Genomic DNA, 21,468 nt, shown 5'->3' with positions numbered 1-21,468 from the left:
ACGTCCATTTTATCTACCAATGTTTTCATACTGATTTTCTTTCTGGATGATTTAACTATTGATGAAAGTGGGTTATTGAGTTATCCTACCAATATTTATTTCTCTCTATTTGTCCCTTCAGGTCTGTTAACATCTGTCCTTAAGCTATCATCACCATTTTTTTTTCTTTTTGCTCTTCTGATTGGATAAATGTCACTGCCCTGTCTTCCAGTTTGTTTATCCTTTCTTGTACTTAATCTAGTCTGTTTGAACTCCTCTTGAAATTTTCAGTTCATTTATTGTATTCTTCAGCTCTATGATTTCTGTTTGTTATTCTTATGTTTTCTATTATTTGTTGAAGTTATCCCTTTGTTGATGCATCATTATCATAACCCTGGTGAGCATCTTTATGACCATTAATTTTAACTCTTTATCAGGTAAATCACTACTCTTCATTTCATGAAGGCCTTAGTTATTTTTAGGTCATTTTGTTCCCTTTGTCCATTTCAGGGGGGGAAAAAAAAGAAAGTTAATTTTCATCCTTTAGAAAATGGCATTGTCTTTTCTCTTTATTTTCTTGTTTCTGTGTTATAAAACAGAATATTTTAGGTGACCCTTACATTCCTTCTAGGTGTAAAAGTAAATTTTAATATAATATGTTCTTATATATATGTTAAAATATTAAGTTTAATTTTTTTCTAGAATATCTAGTCTTGTCTAAACCCAAATGTATTTCTTTCTATTCTCATTCTGTTTTAGTTTTATTAAAAGTCTTTAGATTAAATGTACAGTATTCTAAAGGTGATTTTGATGTTGTTTGCTTTCTTATTCAACCTACAAATGTTACATTTAACAAAAGATGTATGTTCTTAGTTCAGATTCTAGTCAAATTCAGTGCATCAGTAAAATAATCAGTTTAATTTGGGGATGGGATGTGAGTAATAGATGTATTTAGAAATGAATATATTTACTGAAATAGTGTCACTATTTCTAAAAGTTGTTATTTCTTTCTTGTTTAGTTTATTACTGGTTGTCTTATTAACTTATCACTAACTATTAGTTAATACTATCTTTGATTTTACATTATCATTATTAATCTTATTAATAATATAAAATATATACAGTCCTTAATTTTTGTCAGTATATGCTAAACAGTTTAAATTCTTACAAAACTTTATTTTCCATTTTACAGCTAGAAAAATTGATGCAAAAAATTAAGCATTTTATAGGAAGAAGTATAGGTAACAGTGAAAACCTAAGCCTTAACTATTATATTGTTATGAATTCTTACTATAAATTGTATAAATCCTCATTAAAATCTTTTGCTGAATATATTTACATATATATGTCTTTAGAACTAAGAAAAATAAATAAGAAATCTAATTTTTTGTTTAGAAAAGCTATAAACTATGTGTGTATGTGTGTGCGTATGTGTGTGTGTGTGTATCACCTGAATAAATGGACAGCACTCTCCATAAAATTAGTTTTGCTACAATAATAGGTGTACTATTAAAAACCATGACTTGGTCTTTTAATATAAAATGTTTTACTTTTTGGCAACCTAGTATCTAGATTTTAAGGCTCACAGAGGCATTACATAGGAAAATACAAGCTTCTAGACTTAAAAAGCATCTAGCATTTGCTTGAACTTTATTTTCCCTAAAAATATACATATTAGTGTTCTCTTTAACAATAATATTTACATCTATAAATAAGTATTCTAATGGGGATGGATAAATCAGAAATGAACAGATTGAGTCAACCAGGGTCAGCAAACCTTGCAAGTCATTATCATAAATGTCTGTCAGCAAGCACACATAAAAGTGTAGATGTCACTGCATGGTTCTTAATACAGAGGCATCTACACCACAATCTCAGTTTCACTGCAGCTGGCACCTCTGACTTCACTTTGCAATGGCAGATATGTGCTGACCTCAGCAAAGGAAAAGGCAAGGTGGAATCAGCATGGAATTGCACAGGGTGCAAATATTACGAAAACATTATTGTTTACAGAGCCTCTATCTGTCAGGAAAGCTCAAGTGATTACATACAAGCTATCTGCCTGGACATACTCTTTGCTTTCCTTTCCCTTGTCTAGTTCAAATTCTCTTTACTTCTGTAAATTGATGCTATGTTTACATACAGAAAATGATCCAGCTGCTGTTTAAAGCAACATATTCCACTTTTGCAAAATGAGGCAAAATAATTCCCATACCATTAATATGCACACAGATATACACACACACATACACTGGGAAAAAAATGACAACAGATTTTGATATCTAGAACAGGTTTTTGTTTGTTTGTTTGTTTGTTTGTTTTTAACGATGTTGTAATCTGAGTCTATTAATGGTTAGTTAGTTGTCTGAAATTATATAAAATATTTGATATACATATATGTTATAGAAAAGTTACACAGTTGATTTCCATAGAAGAAGCCATCTACCCTTCCAAGAGAGCATCCACCGTCCTAAAAGAACAAACTCTACATGCTTTATTTATACATGACCCCAGCCCCATGGCAACAGTTGATGGTATTATGACTGAATTCTGAATCTAAACTGGAGTTTTCAGATTATCTTTCCCAGTAATTTGGAATTAGGATTCAGAGATAGTGAGTGAGTGGCTACAAATTTATATGCTACAAAATGTAACATGATCCCTTATGTACTTTATATAGCCATATTTCACAAATTGAACAGAGAGCTGTTCCACAATATCACAGAAGTAGAGATAAACAAAAGTAGATTTCTGAGTACTTTCCATATTTTAATTGAGTCCCTTTGGTTGAGGTCTGGTTCCATTCCTGTGCTTTAGTTTTGCGAGATACCACAATACATACTTAACGAATTCATCATATCCTTAAACTGCCTCAGATTATTTCAGTTATGCGCAGTCATAAAATGTGCATCATTTTAAAAAGGTGATTGTGAAAGGCCATTGTTTTGAGTCCATAAGTCATTTTTAAAACTCTAGAAAGAAAAATCTCTGGCTTTGGAGTGTTGTATTATTTCCAGTCAGTTAGGCAATGCCTGGTAGACAGCCTCCTTAGTTGTGCAGAATACAGTGGTTCTCTGGTGTTCCTCTATAGAGGAAATAAGATAAGGCTACACTATGAAAATAAATACATGCTTTTAAAATAAGATATTAAAAATAAACACATTTACTTGGGTAAAAACCATTCTTTGGGAATTAGGACATCTGCATTTCACCATATGTTTGTTGCCACTTTCTGGGCATGAAACAATCAGTTTCACTTCATTTGTCATCCCTGAAACAGATGTTTCAGAATTAAAGGAAAATCCAGTCAATCCAAGCATAGAAGAAGTCAGCATGTCAAAGTGTGAAGATAATGCGGTTTTGAGCTAGATCGCTCTAGATTCAAATCCTAAATCCTTCATTAACTATATGTATGAATATCACTGTGAATTATATTTTTTCTCCTATGAAAAATAGCACAAATTAGTCAGTCTGAGAAATTGATTAAATAAGATAGCACTTGTTATGTAGCATGAATGGTGCATGATACAATACATAAGAACATGTTACACAGAGCATGTTAATTCCTTTCTCTTGCACCCACGTTTAACAACCCTTAGACTTAACTCAGAATCTTATGTTAATACACAATCAAGTTAACAAGGCCAGGCAGTGGTGACAGAGGTCCTCACATGTTAATGTTCCCTAATATCCCGTTTCTATAGGCCCCAAGGGTCTTTAAGTTCTATTAACAGCAATGAAGAAGAACCGTTTTATTCATTCTAAAATTAATTTTCATTATGTATCTGTCTAGAATATTCCCTATAACAATAATTTCCAATTATTGATCACTAATTAGGTAGTAAATACCTAAGCATTATTTGATTTACCGTATTTAGTATTCGTAGCAACACTCTGAGTTAGGTTTTGCTATCCATATCCATACTGTGCTATTGCTATCCATATCCGTACAATGAAATCTGAGGCTTAGAGAAGATACGATTTTTGTATGAGGTCACCGGCCAAAAAGTGTCATTCAAAACCAACTTTGTTTGCTTACAAAGTTAAGTACCTTAGAAAGACATTTTATCCAAATTTCTGCCAAAAAAGCACTTTCTCATAGGGGCTTCTCATGAACACCCTAATTAAAATATCAGTTATCCATTGTCTTTTCCATTACCCTTCTGTGTGTTTCTTTATTGTGTTTTAATTATTTGAAAATATAATCCATATCTGGTTATCTGTCTATTGTCTGTCTTCCTCACTAAAATGTAAGCTAAAAATTTGCAAGAACTATCTTATTCATCACTATAGATACACCACGGCACCTAGAACACTGGCTAACATCATTAGCAACTAAATGGATCTTTGTTAAATAATTAAAATATAGCAAAAGGACTGGTTGACAATATTAAAGCATTTTATGAATACAATGGTGCAATTGATTAAACATTTAATTTTAATATAAATGTAGACCAAATCATAACAAATACACTCTTCATATTACATTGTCTTTTTATATTAACTCTTACAATTCCCTTAGTAGGAACAGGCAAATTGGGGACTTAATTGGTCTCTGACTATTTTCTTTTCTTTTCCTGGTTATATATTATTCATTGGAATGTCTCTTTTTCTATGTTTCAATTCAAATTCTCATTATTTTCTCATTATTTTCAATCTTGTATTTTATAACTGGCCAAATATTAGGGCACATGGATATTTCGATGGTTTTCTCTTGTTGCACACATCTGTCACACAAAAAATAATGTGGAAGAAGTGACTCTCCCATGATGTTATGTATTCTCTTGATACATTATGCAAAATAAATGGATTTCCTGAAAGCTTCTCCTAAGAACATTCTTGCTACAAAACAGCATAGGAGTTATGAATATGTTTTTTTGAACCAGACTGCCACATATCCGTTGATAATTATTTACCTCCCTGTGCCTCATTTTCCTCTTCACTAAAATGAGGATGAGAGCTCCTACCTCATAAAGTTGTTCTAGGGATAAAATCAGTTAATGGAAACAAAATGTTGATAACAGTGCTAGGCAGGTATTGAAATGTTAGTATTGGAAGACAATTCTCCAGAGAACTCTCATGTTTCTGCAAGTCTTGAGAGCAGAGGCACCGACAGTTTTCTTCCAGACAATTTTTTCAAGCATGTTTGTAGAGTGAACAGCTTTGAACTAGAGAGACAGTGTAACCTACCTTACAAAAGGAAGATTTATTTACTGTCTATAAAATAAGGCTAATGTCTCCCTCTGGGGTAAAGTGTCAGCAGTTTTGTTGGTAGTTCATTACAAAAAATGAGTTCCCCTTAGCTTGGATTCCTCATCTGTGATGCAAATACATCCTGTATGCAGATATAGCCTGGCCCTCTTGTTTTCTTGTGGGAATTGGGGCTTGGAGAATAAGTGCAAAAATATATATTTCACTCTGGCTAATAGTAATGCCATGAACAGGAATCGCTCTTTTGTCTCTGACCCAGGAGTCTCATGCCTTCTCATAGCATTCATGATGTCACGGAAGTAAACCTTATCAGCACACAAGTAAAATGAAATGTCAGATTCTTCACAGTCAGCAATATTATTAATATTATTTTTCTAGGTTTTATGTAACTTTCTAACATTGAACAAGAAAATAATTTCTGAGATAATTGCAACCTGCATAGTTTTCCTCCATTATTATAAACACATTCCTTTAATTTTTCGAATTTCTACACTCTTCTGCCACTCACTAAAATATAGCCCTGTTTGGAGAACCAGGCATCAAATAAACTGCTCCTGAAAACAAACTGTTACATGCTAGTTTGTGTTGCTTCACCATTTCCTACAAGCTACATATCAATTACCATACGTTTAGTTCAATTTTGTAATCCTGCAAGTTGAAGTACTTTCAATTAATCAGCAATGTACAGTCTTCTGGGCAACGTTTTTCTTTTTTTGCTGGATGTTTTTCACTCCACTATAATCTCAGTTGCCTTATTTTCTACTTTACAATCTGTCATGCTAATACCACATGGTACTTTATTCAAAATACTTTACCTTCAGGTGTTTTAAATTTTCTGATAAGTAAAATATAGCCAAAGTTGCAGGTTTCTATTCACCATCTGAGTGATGGTGCATAAACAAAGTCAGCAATATTTATATTCTAAGATGCCCTCTGATGTAATTTTGGTTTTCACTCAGTCCTTTATTTCTAGTAAAAGAAAAATCTCAAAACATTTTGCAAAATGGTTTAAATCCAAGTCATTTAGTCATTTGCTCATCAGTATTTTATGCTTCACATCAACATTTATAAGCTTATCTCTTATGGTGTTTCCTGTGCAATATGCCGTGATAAAGATTACCATATCCTACAGTTTCAGCAACAGTTTATTAAACTATTTAGTTAACATAACTCAGCATGTTTAAGGTTTGTGAGCTGTTACTAAAACAAGTGCTTTAAATTCACTAGTTAAGTTTTAAGCTACTTATTAATATTATGCTAATAATACACTAAATATAAAATTATAATAGTTGTTATTATTACTGTATTTATTTTGTTGAATTTGAAATTCAAAAACAAATTAAGAATCTGAATCACTTCATTTTTAAAGATGGAATTGCCCCAATATTAGTTATGGTCAATGTGAAAACCAAAGTTAAAGACTTCAGAATTGTTTTTATTTCCCCACTAACACCACTGCTCCTCATACTTTACACAAACAGAAACAGCACACACATCCTCAACAAACACCACCACAATTCACATGCAAGAGAGATGGAATATGGCTCAGGAAGTAGAAAGTATATGATATTTAATTTAGTTTCTTGGACAGCATGTGTAATACTCTGCATATTATTACATAAGCCTGACCGATCTGATAGGCCTCATAGGTAGATATTAAACTAAATAAGTGAGTACTTTGAGGATTTCAGAGGTGATTACTGCCTACAAACCTACTCCACTTGGGAGTTAATTGGCCAAGGTCTTTAACTCTCATTTGGGTTTATTTTGATATAAAATATAATAGTTGAAAGCCTGGATTCTCTATCTCAGGTTTACAAACCGAAAACCATGGTAAGGATCTTGTTATCCCCTCATTAGACTTGGGGTCTCTCTATCGCTTTTCTTCATTCTCTGGACTCACGGCCGTGACAGATTTTTGTTATGGTTGTTCAGTACTGTAGAATTTTTTTAAAACATGTTTTCAGCCACATAAACTTAACAGTTTGAGCTAACATTTTTTTCTGTAATGATCTGAGTTTACATAAGTGACTACACACACACACACACACACACACACACACACACACAATCTACATATGTATATTTGATGCGACTTATAATAAGAAATACATATTTGGTCTTTGTCCATTTATTGTCCAGAGCTCCTAAAACTCTTGGAATTTCCTAAGTGATAAGAGCTATAAAGGGAGCTTGATATTCACAAGCTCTTTGCAACCACACCTGAGTTTATGTTAATGAGGTGACTTTTGGACTGCACTTTAGGATGGAGGTTGGTTGCCAGGGTAACCAACAATGTGATTAGAGGGTTGAAATTTCATTCCCACTCCCCTGAACTTTGGGGAAGAGAGGGGGATTGACATTCAATCAACTAGGAATGGACGATAATTTAAAAAAGCATGTCTATGAAATGAAGCCTCCATAAAAAAGCCAAAAGGACTGCATTCAGAGATATTCTTAGTCAGCATATGGAAATTTGGAAAGAGTGGCACACCCAGAGATCATGGAAGCTCCACAGGCCTTCCAATATTCCTTGCCCTATGTATCTCTCCCATCTGGCTATCCCTGAGTTATATCCTTTTATAACGAACCAGCAATCTAGTAAGTAAAACGTTTCTCTGAGTTCTGTGAGTCATTCTAGCTAATTAATCCAGCCCAAGAACGCGAAAATGGGAATCTCCAATCTCTAGCAGGATAGTCAGAAGCACAGGCGATAACCAGGACTTCACATTGGCATCTGAAGTGGAGGTGCAGGCAGCTTTATGGCACTAAGCCCCTAACCTTTGGGACAGGTGAGTGTCCCACAAAGACTGTCAGAATTGAGATGAACTGTAGGACACCCAGCTGGGGTTGGGATTACTTGGTGGGAGGGAAAAAACACACATACTAGGTTGAATTTCAATAACTAAGAAATCATTGTTTCACTTTATGATTTTCACATAAAACAAGCCAGTCTCACAAAAAAATAATTTTACATAGTTTTTGAATAAGATGTGAATTTATTAGAATATTGTGGGTAGAAAATATGGGGAGGTTTAGAGAGGCTCCAGCAAGCTGAGGATTTCCCCCCTCACTTTCTCCTTACCTTGTCACTTCTCTCTACCAAACAGGAAAAATAGTACCACTGATTATTTATGAAACTAGGCATTTTTAATATAAACTGTTTCATTTAAGTATTCCTAATAACCTTATTGAGTTTATTATAAATTTTTTATAAATGAGGAAGTTGAGTATCAGTGACCTATTATAACTTGACCAAGGATTTCAAGGCAGAAATAGGATTCTATATATATTGTGCCTGTCTGAATTTAGAAACCATGATATATCAATAGTCAAAAACTGGGAAATATTTTTATTACAATATATTGCCATGCAAGGTTTCCCAAGGAGAATTTCAATTTTTATTCTGACTTCCTAAACTAACAAACAAAAGAAAAAGTGAAGTAATTCCCCAGAAATTAAGAATGGATAAAGCAGAAACGGGTATGATATCAAATATTCTGGATATTTCTCATTTAAATGAATTAAAAATATACATCAGTATTCCTGTTTTCATGTTTAGATAAATTCTGTCTCTAGATTTAGACAGGCTGGGCTTCTGCCATGACTCTCACATACTAGTTATGTGACCTAAAACTAATTACTTTAAAACTCTTTAATCTCAATAGTTCCATATTTGTAAAATGGGACTAGGAGTTGTTTGTCTTCACTGAGATGTGCTGAAAATTAAATGAGATGTGTATGAATTGCTGGCATAGTGCTTCTCCCAAAATAAATAATACATTCCATTTACTGATATTTTGCTGCATATTAAAACTATTATTATTTTATTAATCCATCATCATTATTACTAAAGCAAGGGAAAGAGCATTTTAACGACTACTTTGAGCATTCTGTGGAAGGCATACACTTTGTTTTAAATAGGGTCCCTTGTAAAACCCTCTAGTAATATAATCCTTTCAGAGGAGGTGGGGCTGATTCAAACTTTTAGACTGAATTCTCTTGTGATTCTTGAATCTTGCTTTATTCTTCTAGTATGAAAAATTGTGTATGACTCCTAGTATCTTAGTCTCCCATAAATTGTTGTTTCATTATTAGCATCATTTTAGAGGTGGTCTGTACAATTTAGTAGTACATATGATAGAGAATTAAGATTCTTTTTGTTTTGTCTTTATTAACTTAAGGAAACTTTTCCATCCCACTTATATATTGATCATTTAAAAACTACAAAATAATATGTAAAGGTAGAAGGCAAAAGAAACAGCCTATATTCATAACACTCAGAGATAAACATTATTAACATTTGGTTTTATTTCCTTCTAGAGTTATTGCTCTACATTTTATACAATTATTATAATAAATATAAAATATGTACAGGCTGCTTTCTTTTTAAAATTTAGTAAGTTTAGTATTTAGTATATGCAAAGTCCTAAGTACTTAAATACATATTATATACATAGAGTACCTAATCGATTATTTTAACAATTTTTATTAGGAGAACATAGAGAAAAGTGAATAAAACATGTATGTACAGTTCAAATAAAATCTATAAATTCACCATCAATTTAACTACTACTCAGATGAAGAAGCAGAATATTGTCCTTCCACCAGAAACTTGATTGAGTACCTCTCCCTCATCAAATCCTTCTTAATTCCCTCTCCCAGAGATACCCCTTATCTTTAGTTTGTGCTAGCCACTTCCTTGACTTTCCTTATGTTTTTATTTCCTTATGTATATGCAATAAGAACAGTATGAAAAATGGAGAATGATCCGCAATTTTTCCTTTCTTACAAGCTAACAAGTTAGAGTGCCATAATTTCATGGATGCTGGTAAAAAGCATGATTTCTGTGTCAGACAAAGTGTAATTTACTAATCACAGTAACAGCAGTAGTCAGAAAATTTGTATGTGTATAACTTTCCCAAGTTCCCTTTCCCAAAGGGGAATTTGAAGAGGGCCAGATTACATCCACACATGCAGTAGAGCACATTACAGGAGAGGAGCTCTAAGCTTAAAGAACTTACATTTGTTAAAATGGGTAGCAATTAGGCTTAGATTTAGCCCCAGAACACATTATGTTTAATAGATGGTGCACTAAAGAAAGCTACCTTTTGTCACAGGATAGGGATGTAGTGGGGATTGTGTCTCTTTTAAGTCTGTTTACTATATAAAAACCCTTGAAAATGTAGCCTACACCAAACGCAATCAGTGCCTTTGATCAAGTCCTTCAGAAAAACATGAGACACGTATAAAGAACTGTCATACAACAGCGAGAACCATTTGTTGAAAAATCAGTCCTATCTTTAATTTCTTGCAAGTATATGCCTCTGCCATATATCAAACATCCATATACATTTGCATATATTTCTGGACCACTTTTGTGCTATTGTTGTATTTATCTATCCCATAGCATCACCACACTACTTAACTACTATGCCTTTTTTTAAAATACAGACTTATTTTTAAGTTTTTGTTTGTTTTAAGAGTTATTTATTACATATTACAAGGTAACATATTTATTTCACCATTCTTGCATTTAACTTTTTTTAAGACTTTAGAGAAGTTTTAGGATTAAAACAAAATTGAGAGGAAGGTACACAGATTTCCCTTATACCCTCTGTCTCCACGCAGGTACAGTCTCCCCCAGTTATCAATGTCACTCACCAGCATAGTGCCAAAATTCAAGGAAATTCTCGGAAAACACAAAAACGAAAAACCGAGATTGACAGGGGTATGTTAAAGATCCACTTAAAGACCTCCCAATGTCCAAAGCTCAAACAATATGAGCAATAAAATAAAGTAATCCAAACTATAAAATAATTACCCATGTGCCCATAATAATATAAACAAAAGAAAATGATTGAATAAATAAATAAATAAATCAGAGGAATTACAAATATTTTATATAGATATTTCACCTTCAAGAAAAGGGAACACAACCCCTCATTCTTTATGTGTGTGCTGGACAAAGTAACGAGAGAGAGAGAGAGACTTTATAGTGGAGAAAACTGAAAAAAAAAACCACTTTTTCCAGGTGTTCAAGGTCAACATCAACAGTAATAAATTATCTTGATAGCATGTGTCCTTGACATGGTGTAATGAAAATGAAACTTTGTCTATAAAGTCTTTTGTCTTAAAAATTTATAATCCTAGTCTAACCATAAAAAGACATCAAATAAATTCCAACAGGAGAGCATTCTATAGAGCATTCTAGTATATTTCATCAGTACTTTTTAAAACTCACCAGGTCATCAAAAACAAGGAAAATCTGAGAAACTGTCATAGCCAAGAAGACCCTTAGATATGACAACTAAACGTAATGTGGATCCTAGCTGGGAACCTGGAATAGAAGAAGGACATTAGGTAGAAACTAAATAAATCTAAATGAAGTATGGAGTTTAATAAAAGTGCAACAACAGTGATTCATTAATGATAACAAATGTACTAGTACTAATGTAAGGTGTTAATATAAGGGAAACTGTACAATCTTATCGTTTTTTTCTGTAAATACAAACTGTTATAACAATAAGTTTTATTATCAAACAAGATTTATAGTTTTAACACGTAATGTCCTTTAATAATTCATTAGAAAAGGAAAACAAAAAATTTTAAATTTATGTATAATATGTGCATCTATCTATATCCATTAATGAGCTTATGAATAGATCTTAGCAGAATTAGTAATCAAAGAAATATTAATTAAAACTAAAGCAAGACTATTAATTGATTATCAAATCAGAAAAACAGACAACCAACTTATATCTGCTAGTAGGAAAGTAAAGAGAAACAATTTTTTAGTGAACAATTTTCCACTATATCCAAAGCTTATCATTTAGGCTTGTGCCATTGGACCCAGATAGCATAATTCTAGTAATGCTTTTTAAGGATACATATTAATTTATTTCTTTGTAAAGATTTAGCACTAAATTTTAAACTAAAACTAAATTTGATGATTGATTGTTTCAAAATAACAAGAAATAAAATAACCTAAATATTCCAATAGGAGATGTGTTAATAAATTATAGCGACACAATTGCACATAGCTACACAACAAAATATTATTCTGGAATTAAACATAATGTTTAGAAGTATATTAATGACTTGAAAAGTTGGCTAAATTAAAAACTTTTAAATATTAAAAAACGCATTTATAGTATGAACTCAATATTATAAATTCATATAGATATAAGGTCTTGTCAATCTCTAAAATGGCTATCAGAGAGATCTTGCCTCGTGATGTTCGGAATGTCCTCCCACACTGAATGACAGACTGTACAACAATTTGCATATGACAGTATTATGGTGCATAACTTCCAAGGCTAGGTCATAAAGGAGGAGGGAACCAGATCCTGTAGCCTGCAGACTGTATTAAGGATTTGGTTATTTTTCCCAGGATAAGTGAAGCCAGAAGAGTGTAAGAAGAGAGGTGATATGATAATTTCAGTGTTTTAGAAAAATTACTCTGAAATATTAGGTTGTAGGTGAGCAAAAAGGAATGTTGGAGAACACTTAAGTTACTAATCAAGAGAGAATCATCATTTTATGGTGAGCAGAGATAAAGAATTTTCAATTACATTTTGCTGATAAATGACAAACAATGACAAAACTTTATTAAGTATTTATTCTTCTAAATAAAAAATATAGGCTCAATAAAATAATCTTGAATAATATTTTGATTTCAAATATATTTCAAATAATTTTGAGATATGGTAATGGTCTTAATGATAAAAACTCCAATGTTGACAAATTTATTATACTTAAAAAAAATAAAGAGAAAAGAACACATTTCAAATGATATTGAAAAAAATTAGGTTGATTGACTTATAGCTTCATGCTTTACATTGCAGCCATGATCAACAAATATTTTTCAATAAAAGTAAGCACTTCTGTTTTTAATATTCACTTTGTTTTCTAAAGTAAGATATATATAATAAACAAACACATCAAATAGTATAAAAATGAGATAATAAAAATACTGCTTTTGGCAAATAAGTTCTCAGTGAATGTTTGTGGTGGGTTTTATATTATGTTTTTTTCATACATCATATCTGTTTTGCTTTAAACAGTGATAATAGTGCCCCAGGTCACAAGATAATTTGGAGAAATTACTAATCATCTAGAAAAAAAATGGTTTTGAAACACATATATTTGTGAGGTGGAATCATGATAAACATAAGTAGCAATTATTTGAGAACATGATAAATGTTAACCTATCATCATTCCATACTGCTGCCTCCATTTTGCAAAGAAAAAAAAATGTGTGGAAATTAGAAAATCAGTTATAATGAAATAAAGTTGGTTTCAGTCTCCAAAGCCATGTGATCCTGCACTGAAAAATAACACACTCATTATATATGAATAATCCAGATAAATTAGTCATTTGAGAATGCCAAAATTGGATTCTGAATGGAGATATGACCAACAGAAAAAGCATTTGGCAAAAAATGAGCTAATCAGACTATCAGAAATATTGCTACTGTCTGGCCACAACCCTTCTCTCCTTTCTCAGAGGAGTCAGAACTAAATGTCATTAAAAGTTCCTGATAGCATCTGGACTTGCTTTTTGGGTAATGGAAAATTAGATCACAAATGATCACAGATAAATCTTACCTTATAAATCCAATTAAAACTGACAAATAAGTGTAAGTGTAGCCCCTAGATTATAATTACAGAAACAGAATATAATTTTATTTGTTCTAAGACACGATTATTTATATGCCTCATGTAGAAATTGTGGGGTGGCGGGCAAATATTCTTTAGACTATAGACTTGCCTCAATTAAAAAATTATTTGCATGAGTTCCGTTAAAATGTTCTTTAAACCAGTCCCAGTCTCTTAAAGATGTAGCATTATTAAAAAGTGTGTTTGTGCACATGCACTTGCAATAAGGAAGTATATGCACCAAGAGAAAAGGAAAGCATTTACTCTCCTAACAAAATTACATGTCTCGAAAAATTCTGTAAATCTGGCTTTGACATGGTGTCCATTATTTATGCTCTAATCATGCATAGAGATGCTATGAGATGGGGATGAGTACAAATCCCCATCTCATAGTCCAAATAAATTCCTCCCTTAAATTCCAAGAAAAGAAAATAATTGAGCTTACATGTCTCTTATATTGAGAGATGTATTTTTAAAACTATAATATTAAAATAATAAAACAGCAACTAATTGCATGGGCAGCTCACATCCAGTCATCACATCCAGAAGAACTGAAAGATGCAAAGTAAGGATTGAGTGCACAGGGGGCCTGAGATGGCATGTGATCGGGTAGGATTAACCCACACTATTCAGTCAGTAAACATACACAGTCCATCAGATTATTCTGGAAGGAACATAACAGATTACGTATTATTCCAATCCTTCTGCCTTTCAAGCACTGGAATAGAGTCCAAGGAAGACTGTCTTTGATCCTTCACCACCTAATGGCTAAAAACTTAATAAAAATTAAGGTCTCCTGTCCTCTATTTCATTTTTCACTCCAGTTATAATTATTATTTAACTTGAAAATTCTGATTTAAAATTAGTTCCGTCAATAACAAATTTGACCTTTTCTTCATTTCTAACCATGAGGTCTTCCCACTATATGTAACCATACTTACATCTACTTACATAGCCCTGAAGTTTTCTGATTGACATAGACAATCAACAATAGTGACAGAAACATAAATACAAAGTGATAGAAACACAGCCATTTCAGTGGTATCATATAAACACAGCCTGGGTGTTTTGAAATATTGGGTCAGTGAAGATCTGTGATTAAGAAAGTTTAGTTATACACTAAAGTTTTCTTTCTTAAATGTTTATATTTCCCTAACGGACATCCGTTAAATTATATTCTGCAGTGGTAATGAACAAGCCTAGTTCAAGTAACACTCTGAGATAGAAGAGATGAAAACCTAGGTTGAGCTTACTAGAAAAATCGAATTTATAATAAAAATAGTTAATGGTGTTATGTATTCGGAAAGATGGATTAGACATAATTTTCCCTATTCTTCCCACTAAGTTCCCTAAAAACACTGACATTATATACCAAACAAACATAAGATGACTCTGAAAGGTGGGGAAACGAAGGCAGACTGGCTGGGAACCTGAGGGCCTGAGGAACGACATAGTTGTGTGTTTCCTGGGTTTTCCTTTTGCTTCGTGTATTATGCCAGACCTCCTGCTAGAGAAGCTGGTGACTCAGAAATGCCAACAAACATAGACAAAAAAATATCCCAAACAAAAGCCTGCTCTTTCTAGACAAAGTACCAGAAAAGGGGCAGCCTAGCAAGAAGAAAGCTTTTAGACAATAATTGTTCTTGTCCAGCCAAATATCACCAAAAAACAAAACAAAACAAAAAACCGGGCCGCCTCATCCCACCTTTGCCAACAAAGGCTCATGAAGAGATTAGACTTCTACTCCCACCAGGCTGCACAAATCTCCTTCTCTGCCAAGTTCAGGGTGGTGGGCAGTGTGGTGGAATTAAAAAAGGTTGAGATGAGGAGCCGAGATTTTCATCCCCACCAGGCAGTAATTACACACTGGTAAGAGGAGGCCTAGTGGAAAGTCAGAAGTTTCATTACCACTCTTAAGTAAGGAGGCCACTCCTCTCACTATGGTGTCAGTGGAGGCCATGTATGGAGTAGTAACAAGGTACCGCCTTCCTGACTGGGAAGTCAGGATAGTATCAGTGGACGCCTAGTGGGAAACCTGTATTTCCATACAAGCCCACTAATAACACAGAGCGCCCCACCCTGCGGGTGGGAACACAGACTTCTACTCTGATCTAGTACTAAAAAGGTGGTATCCCTGTTCCCCAGCAGAAAGGTGTGAGGGGAAGGCTACTAAAACAGATGATTTAAATAATTTCCAGTCTCACAAGATAATACCCAAATAATCAATTTGCAATAAAAAATAATTTATCATACCATAAACCAGTAAAATTCCAATTTGAATAAGAAAAATAAATCAACAGAAGTCAACACCAAGATGACACAGATTTTAGAATTATCTGAAAAGGGTTTTAGTTATAGCAGCTGTCATAAAAATGTTTCAATGACCATGAGGAACATGCAGGAAACAAATGGGAAAAAAAGTTTAAACAAAGAAGCAGAGTCTCAACAAAGAGTATCATAAAAAAAAAAAAAAAAAAAAAAAAAAAAAAGAAGAGTAAAGAAGTAACAAAATTTCAGAACAGAAAAATACAATAATCAAAGATAAAAACTCAGAGAATGTGCTCAGCAGCAGAATGGAGAAGACACTAGGGAATCAGTAAACTCAAAGATAGAATAAAAATTTCAGTGTCTGAACAACAGAGGGAAAATAAAATAGACTAGAAAACAAAAACCAAAAAACAGATCCTTAGGGACTTGTGGCACTATAACAAAAGACCTTACATTTACACCACTGGAGTCTCAGAAACAAAGGATAAAGAGGGTGGGACTGAAAACTTATATGAAGAACTATTGACTAATAATGTCTCAGATACGTTGGCTAAGTCTCTCACACAAGCTGCACTTCAGGGAGAAGCCTGCACTAAGCTGCCTGACTCCTACACTTCATTGCCTGCCTGCACTGTGTTCCTACCTGGTGAGCCAGACCTTATAAAGGAGTTTCTGGAATTGTATTTCAACCAATAGGACTGAGACTTCCTTCATCCAGTTGGAGCTGTACAGCTAAATCCCACATCAGCATCTTCACTAACCAATCAGAGTGACTCTATTCTGACCAATCAGGACAGTGCTTTTTTGTATCAAACTGTGAGGATTTAGAATCCTCATTTGGGGGGTCGAGATGTCGGGGCTTAGCTACCCAGAGAGAGAGGGCTGTCGTAACCTGCTTGGCCTACTGGACAACGACGAGATCATGGCCCTGTGCGACACCATCACCAACCGCCTGGTGCAGCCTGACGACCGCCAAGATGCCATTCGTGCAATATTAGCATACAGTCAAAATGTAGAAGAACTTCTGAGGCGTAAAAAAGTCCATCGAGATATCATATTTAAATACTTGGCATCACAGGGGGTTATTATACCTCCAGCTACTGAAAAACACAGTCTTATTCAGCATGCAAAGGATTACTGGAAAAGACAATTACAGCTGAAATTGAAGGAAACACCAGAACCAGTTAAGACCTCTCAGGACATTAGGCTCTTTCAACAGCAGGAGAAAGAAGATAAAAAAGCTGAGAAAGTTGATTTTCGTCAGTTAGGAGAAGAATTCTGTCACTGGTTCTTTGAACTTCTTAATTCTCAGAATCCTTTTCTGGGACCACCTCAAGATGAATGGGGGCCACAGCACTTCTGGCATGATGTCAAGCTTAGGTTTTATTACAACACGTCTGAACAAAAGGTGATAGACTACCATGGAGCAGAAATTGTGAGCCTTCGTCTGCTGTCACTAGTGAAAGAAGAATATCTTTTTCTCAATCCCAACCTCGATTCCCGTGGACTGAAATGTGCATCTTCTCCCCATGGTCTGGTTATGGTTGGAGTTGCTGGAACTGTCCACCGAGGGGACACTTGTTTGGGCATTTTTGAACAAATTTTTGGACTCATCCGCTGCCCTTTTGTGGAAAATACTTGGAAAATCAAATTTATCAACTTGAGAATTATTGGAGAGGCTTCTCTTGCTCCTGGAACATTAATGAAACCAGCTATTACGTTTGAACAAAGTGATCTGGAGGCCTTTTATAGTATAATCACTTTAAGTGGTACCAAAAGTATGACGTAATGTAAGGCAGGCCATGGATAATAGATCTGGGACCAAGCTTTATGTAGTGGAAAGGAGGCATTGTTGAACAAGAGAACTGAGTTTAAGTAATCCTCTGAAGCGTTGAGCACTGTATGTGAGTCTATACAAAAACTTTCTCAAATACTACATCAGTAATGTCTAAGTGATTTCAGATGCGAGGATTGATATATTTTAGTTGAAATATCTTTTTTGACTACAGACCAGCATATTACATGAATATTTGCCTCTTTCTACTTGAGTTGTAGCAAATGCTCTGAAGGCTTAATGCAGTTCATCAAATAAATCTCACTTAAGATGTTATAAACAGAGCGCCCCACCCTGCGGGTGGGAACACAGACTTCTACTCTGATCTAGTACTAAAAGGTGGTATCCCTGTTCCCCAGCAGAATGGTGTGAGACGAAGGCTACTAAAACAGATGATTTAAATAATTTCCAGTCTCACAAGATAATACCCAAATAATCAATTTGCAATAAAAAATAATTTATCATACCATAAACCAGTAAAATTCCAATTTGAATAAGAAAAATAAATCAACAGAAGTCAACACCAAGATGACACAGATTTTAGAATTATCTGAAAAGGGTTTTAGTTATAGCAGCTGTCATAAAAATGTTTCAATGACCATGAGGAACATGCAGGAAACAAATGGGAAAAAAAGTTTAAACAAAGAAGCAGAGTCTCAACAAAGAGTATCATAAAAAAAAAAAATAAAAAAAAAAATAGAAGAGTAAAGAAGTAACAAAATTTCAGAACAGAAAAATACAATAATCAAAGATAAAAACTCAGAGAATGTGCTCAACAGCAGAATGGAGAAGACACTAGGGAATCAGTAAACTCAAAGATAGAATAAAAATTTCAGTGTCTGAACAACAGAGGGAAAATAAAATAGACTAGAAAACAAAAAACAAAAAACAGATCCTTAGGGACTTGTGGCACTATAACAAAAGACCTTACATTTACACCACTGGAGTCTCAGAAACAAAGGATAAAGAGGGTGGGACTGAAAACTTATATGAAGAACTATTGACTAATAATGTCCCAGATACGTTGGCTAAGCCTCTCACACAAGCTGCACTTCAGGGAGAAGCCTGCACTAAGCTGCCTGACTCCTACACTTCATTGCCTGCCTGCACTGTGTTCCTACCTGGTGAGCCAGACCTTATAAAGGAGTTTCTGGAATTGTATTTCAACCAATAGGACTGAGACTTCCTTCATCCAGTTGGAGCTGTACAGCTAAATCCCACATCAGCATCTTCACTAACCAATCAGAGTGACTCTATTCTGACCAATCAGGACAGTGCTTTTTTGTATCAAACTGTGAGGATTTAGAATCCTCATTTGCATGAAAATGGACCAATCAAGGGCCAGGGGCTTCTTACTTTTCTCTATATAAGTCAGAGAGTGTGCTTCACCTTTCCACCAAAGACTGAAGACTGTCTTCCTGGCTGGGGCTGAAACACTGAAGATGTCTCAGTGGACTAGACAGGAGTGGAGCAGAGCAGATCAGAGCAGTCAGGAGGCGTGAACTGGAAGAGGGCAGAGCAGACCAGACCAGACCAGACCAGACCAGACCAGACTGGAGAAGCAGAGCACAGCTGTCTAGCTAGAGAGGCAACTCGCCAAAGGGAGGACTTGCCTGAGGGCAGCCTAGCCCCAGGCCTGCCTCGCCCCATGGCTGCCTCACAGCCATGCTGTTCCATAGCCATGCTCTCGCATAATTGAGCTGTAACACTATTGAGCTGTTCCACAGCTATGCTGATCTCTAGCTGTGCTGTATCACAATTGAACTGTTTGCACCGAATCAAGTTTCCTTCTTTACTGCACCCCAAATTGGGGATTTTTGTTGGTGTTGAATAGACACCAACAGACATTGGTTAACAGATCTTAACAGATACCTTATCAAAGAAGACGTACAGATGAAGGTGAAAATATGCATATGAAAAGATGTTCCACATCATACGTCATCGGGGAAATGTAGATGAAAACAAAATACTATACACCTATTAGAATGGACAAAATCCAGAACACTGACAACTCCAAATGCTGGTGAAGAGGTAGAACAACAAGAATTTTCATACATTGCTGATGGAAATGCAAAATGGTAGCTGCTTTGGAAGACAGTTTGGCAGTTTCTTACAAAAGAAAACATACTCTTAGCGTATTATCCAGCATCACACTCCTTGGTATTTAGCCAAAGGAGTTGAAAACTTATGTCCACATAAGTTTATACCAACTTTGGATGTTTATACCAACTCTATTCATAATTGCCAACACTTAGAAACAACCACAATGTCTCTTAGTAGGTGAATGAATAAACTGGTATATCGAGACAATGGAATATAATTCAGTGCTAAAAAGAAATGAGCAATCAAGCCAGGAAAAGGCATGACAGAAACTTAAATGCACGTTACTAATTAAAAGAAGTCAATCCGAAATGACCGTATACTGCATGATTGAACCATTCGGCATTGTGGGAAAAGAAAAATTATGGAGACACATAAAAGATCAGGGGCTACCAGGGGAGAGATGAAGAGGCAGAGCTCAGAGGATGTTTAGAGTGACACTGTGTTTCCCCGAAAATAAGACCTAACTGGAAAATAAGCCCTAGCATGATTTTTCAGGATGATATCCTCTGAATATAAGCCCTAAAGTGCCTTTTGGAGCAAAAATTAATATAAGACCTGTTCTTATTTTCAGGGAAACATAGTAATACTCTGTACATATATTATAATGATAGCTATATGTTCATGCTTTATTCAATAGCCATTTCCTGAATGCATACCCTGTATCTGTTCACTATATAAAGAATACAAAGATTTAAATTAGTTCTTGCCAAAAAGAAGCTTACCATCTACTTACAGTTTTATTTAAACAACCACAAAATGAGAATTTCTATTGAAAATGAGGACTAGCACTTGAACTATGGCTTAAATAAAGGAGTTCCCACAGAGATATCATAGAAAGATATTTATGGGCAGCCATTTAAAAAAAATCACATAGCAGAGAAATGTAGAAATTTAATTGATGAGCAGGAAGATCTACTTTTGTAGTTATGGAATTTAAATAAAATATTTCTGACTACAAATTTGCTTTCTTATTTTATTTAAAAAGCACAAGATGATATATAGTTTAGGAGTGTAATTTATAATGGAGTGTTTCTCAACCTGGAGTGATTTTTGCCCTCCCTCCCCTAATGCAGAGGACAATTTAACAATGTCTGGAGAAATTTTGGTTATCACAGCTATTGGCATCTACTGGTGCTATTGCCATTTGGTAAGTAGAGGCCTGAGGCGCTGCTAAACATGTTCCAATGCACAAGGCAGTCCCCAAAATAAAGAATTACCTGTCCCCAAATGTTAAATGTGCCTAGGTTGAGAAACCTTCCTATAAAGGAAGATTTTCCCACACCCCCCTAACAAATTTCCTGAACTTGTAAGTCTCACAGTAATCGGCAAGTCACCACTACAGGTCAGTTTAAGTTGATAAGGTGCTATAAGCTTCAACCAGCTGAATTCAAATAGAGAATCAATTACTGCCC

General features: G+C 34.4%; 1 long non-coding RNA gene and 1 pseudogene across 1 annotated transcript in view; one reads left to right on the top strand and one right to left on the bottom strand.

Annotated features, from left to right (window-relative positions):
• The window catches only part of LOC141572116 (uncharacterized), a 349,972-nt gene that overhangs the window by 325,348 nt on the left and 3,156 nt on the right, over positions 1-21,468 (bottom strand). The gene's annotated exons all lie outside the window — the stretch shown is intronic.
• LOC109439520 (uncharacterized protein C3orf38) lies at positions 16,967-18,230 on the top strand (annotated as a pseudogene).

This window comes from Rhinolophus sinicus, linkage group LG06, assembly GCF_036562045.2.
Source record: "Rhinolophus sinicus isolate RSC01 linkage group LG06, ASM3656204v1, whole genome shotgun sequence".
Lineage (NCBI taxonomy): Eukaryota > Metazoa > Chordata > Mammalia > Chiroptera > Rhinolophidae > Rhinolophus > Rhinolophus sinicus.
The sequence above is the reverse complement of the archived record's forward strand: the minus strand, read 5'-3'. Positions and strand labels throughout refer to the sequence as shown.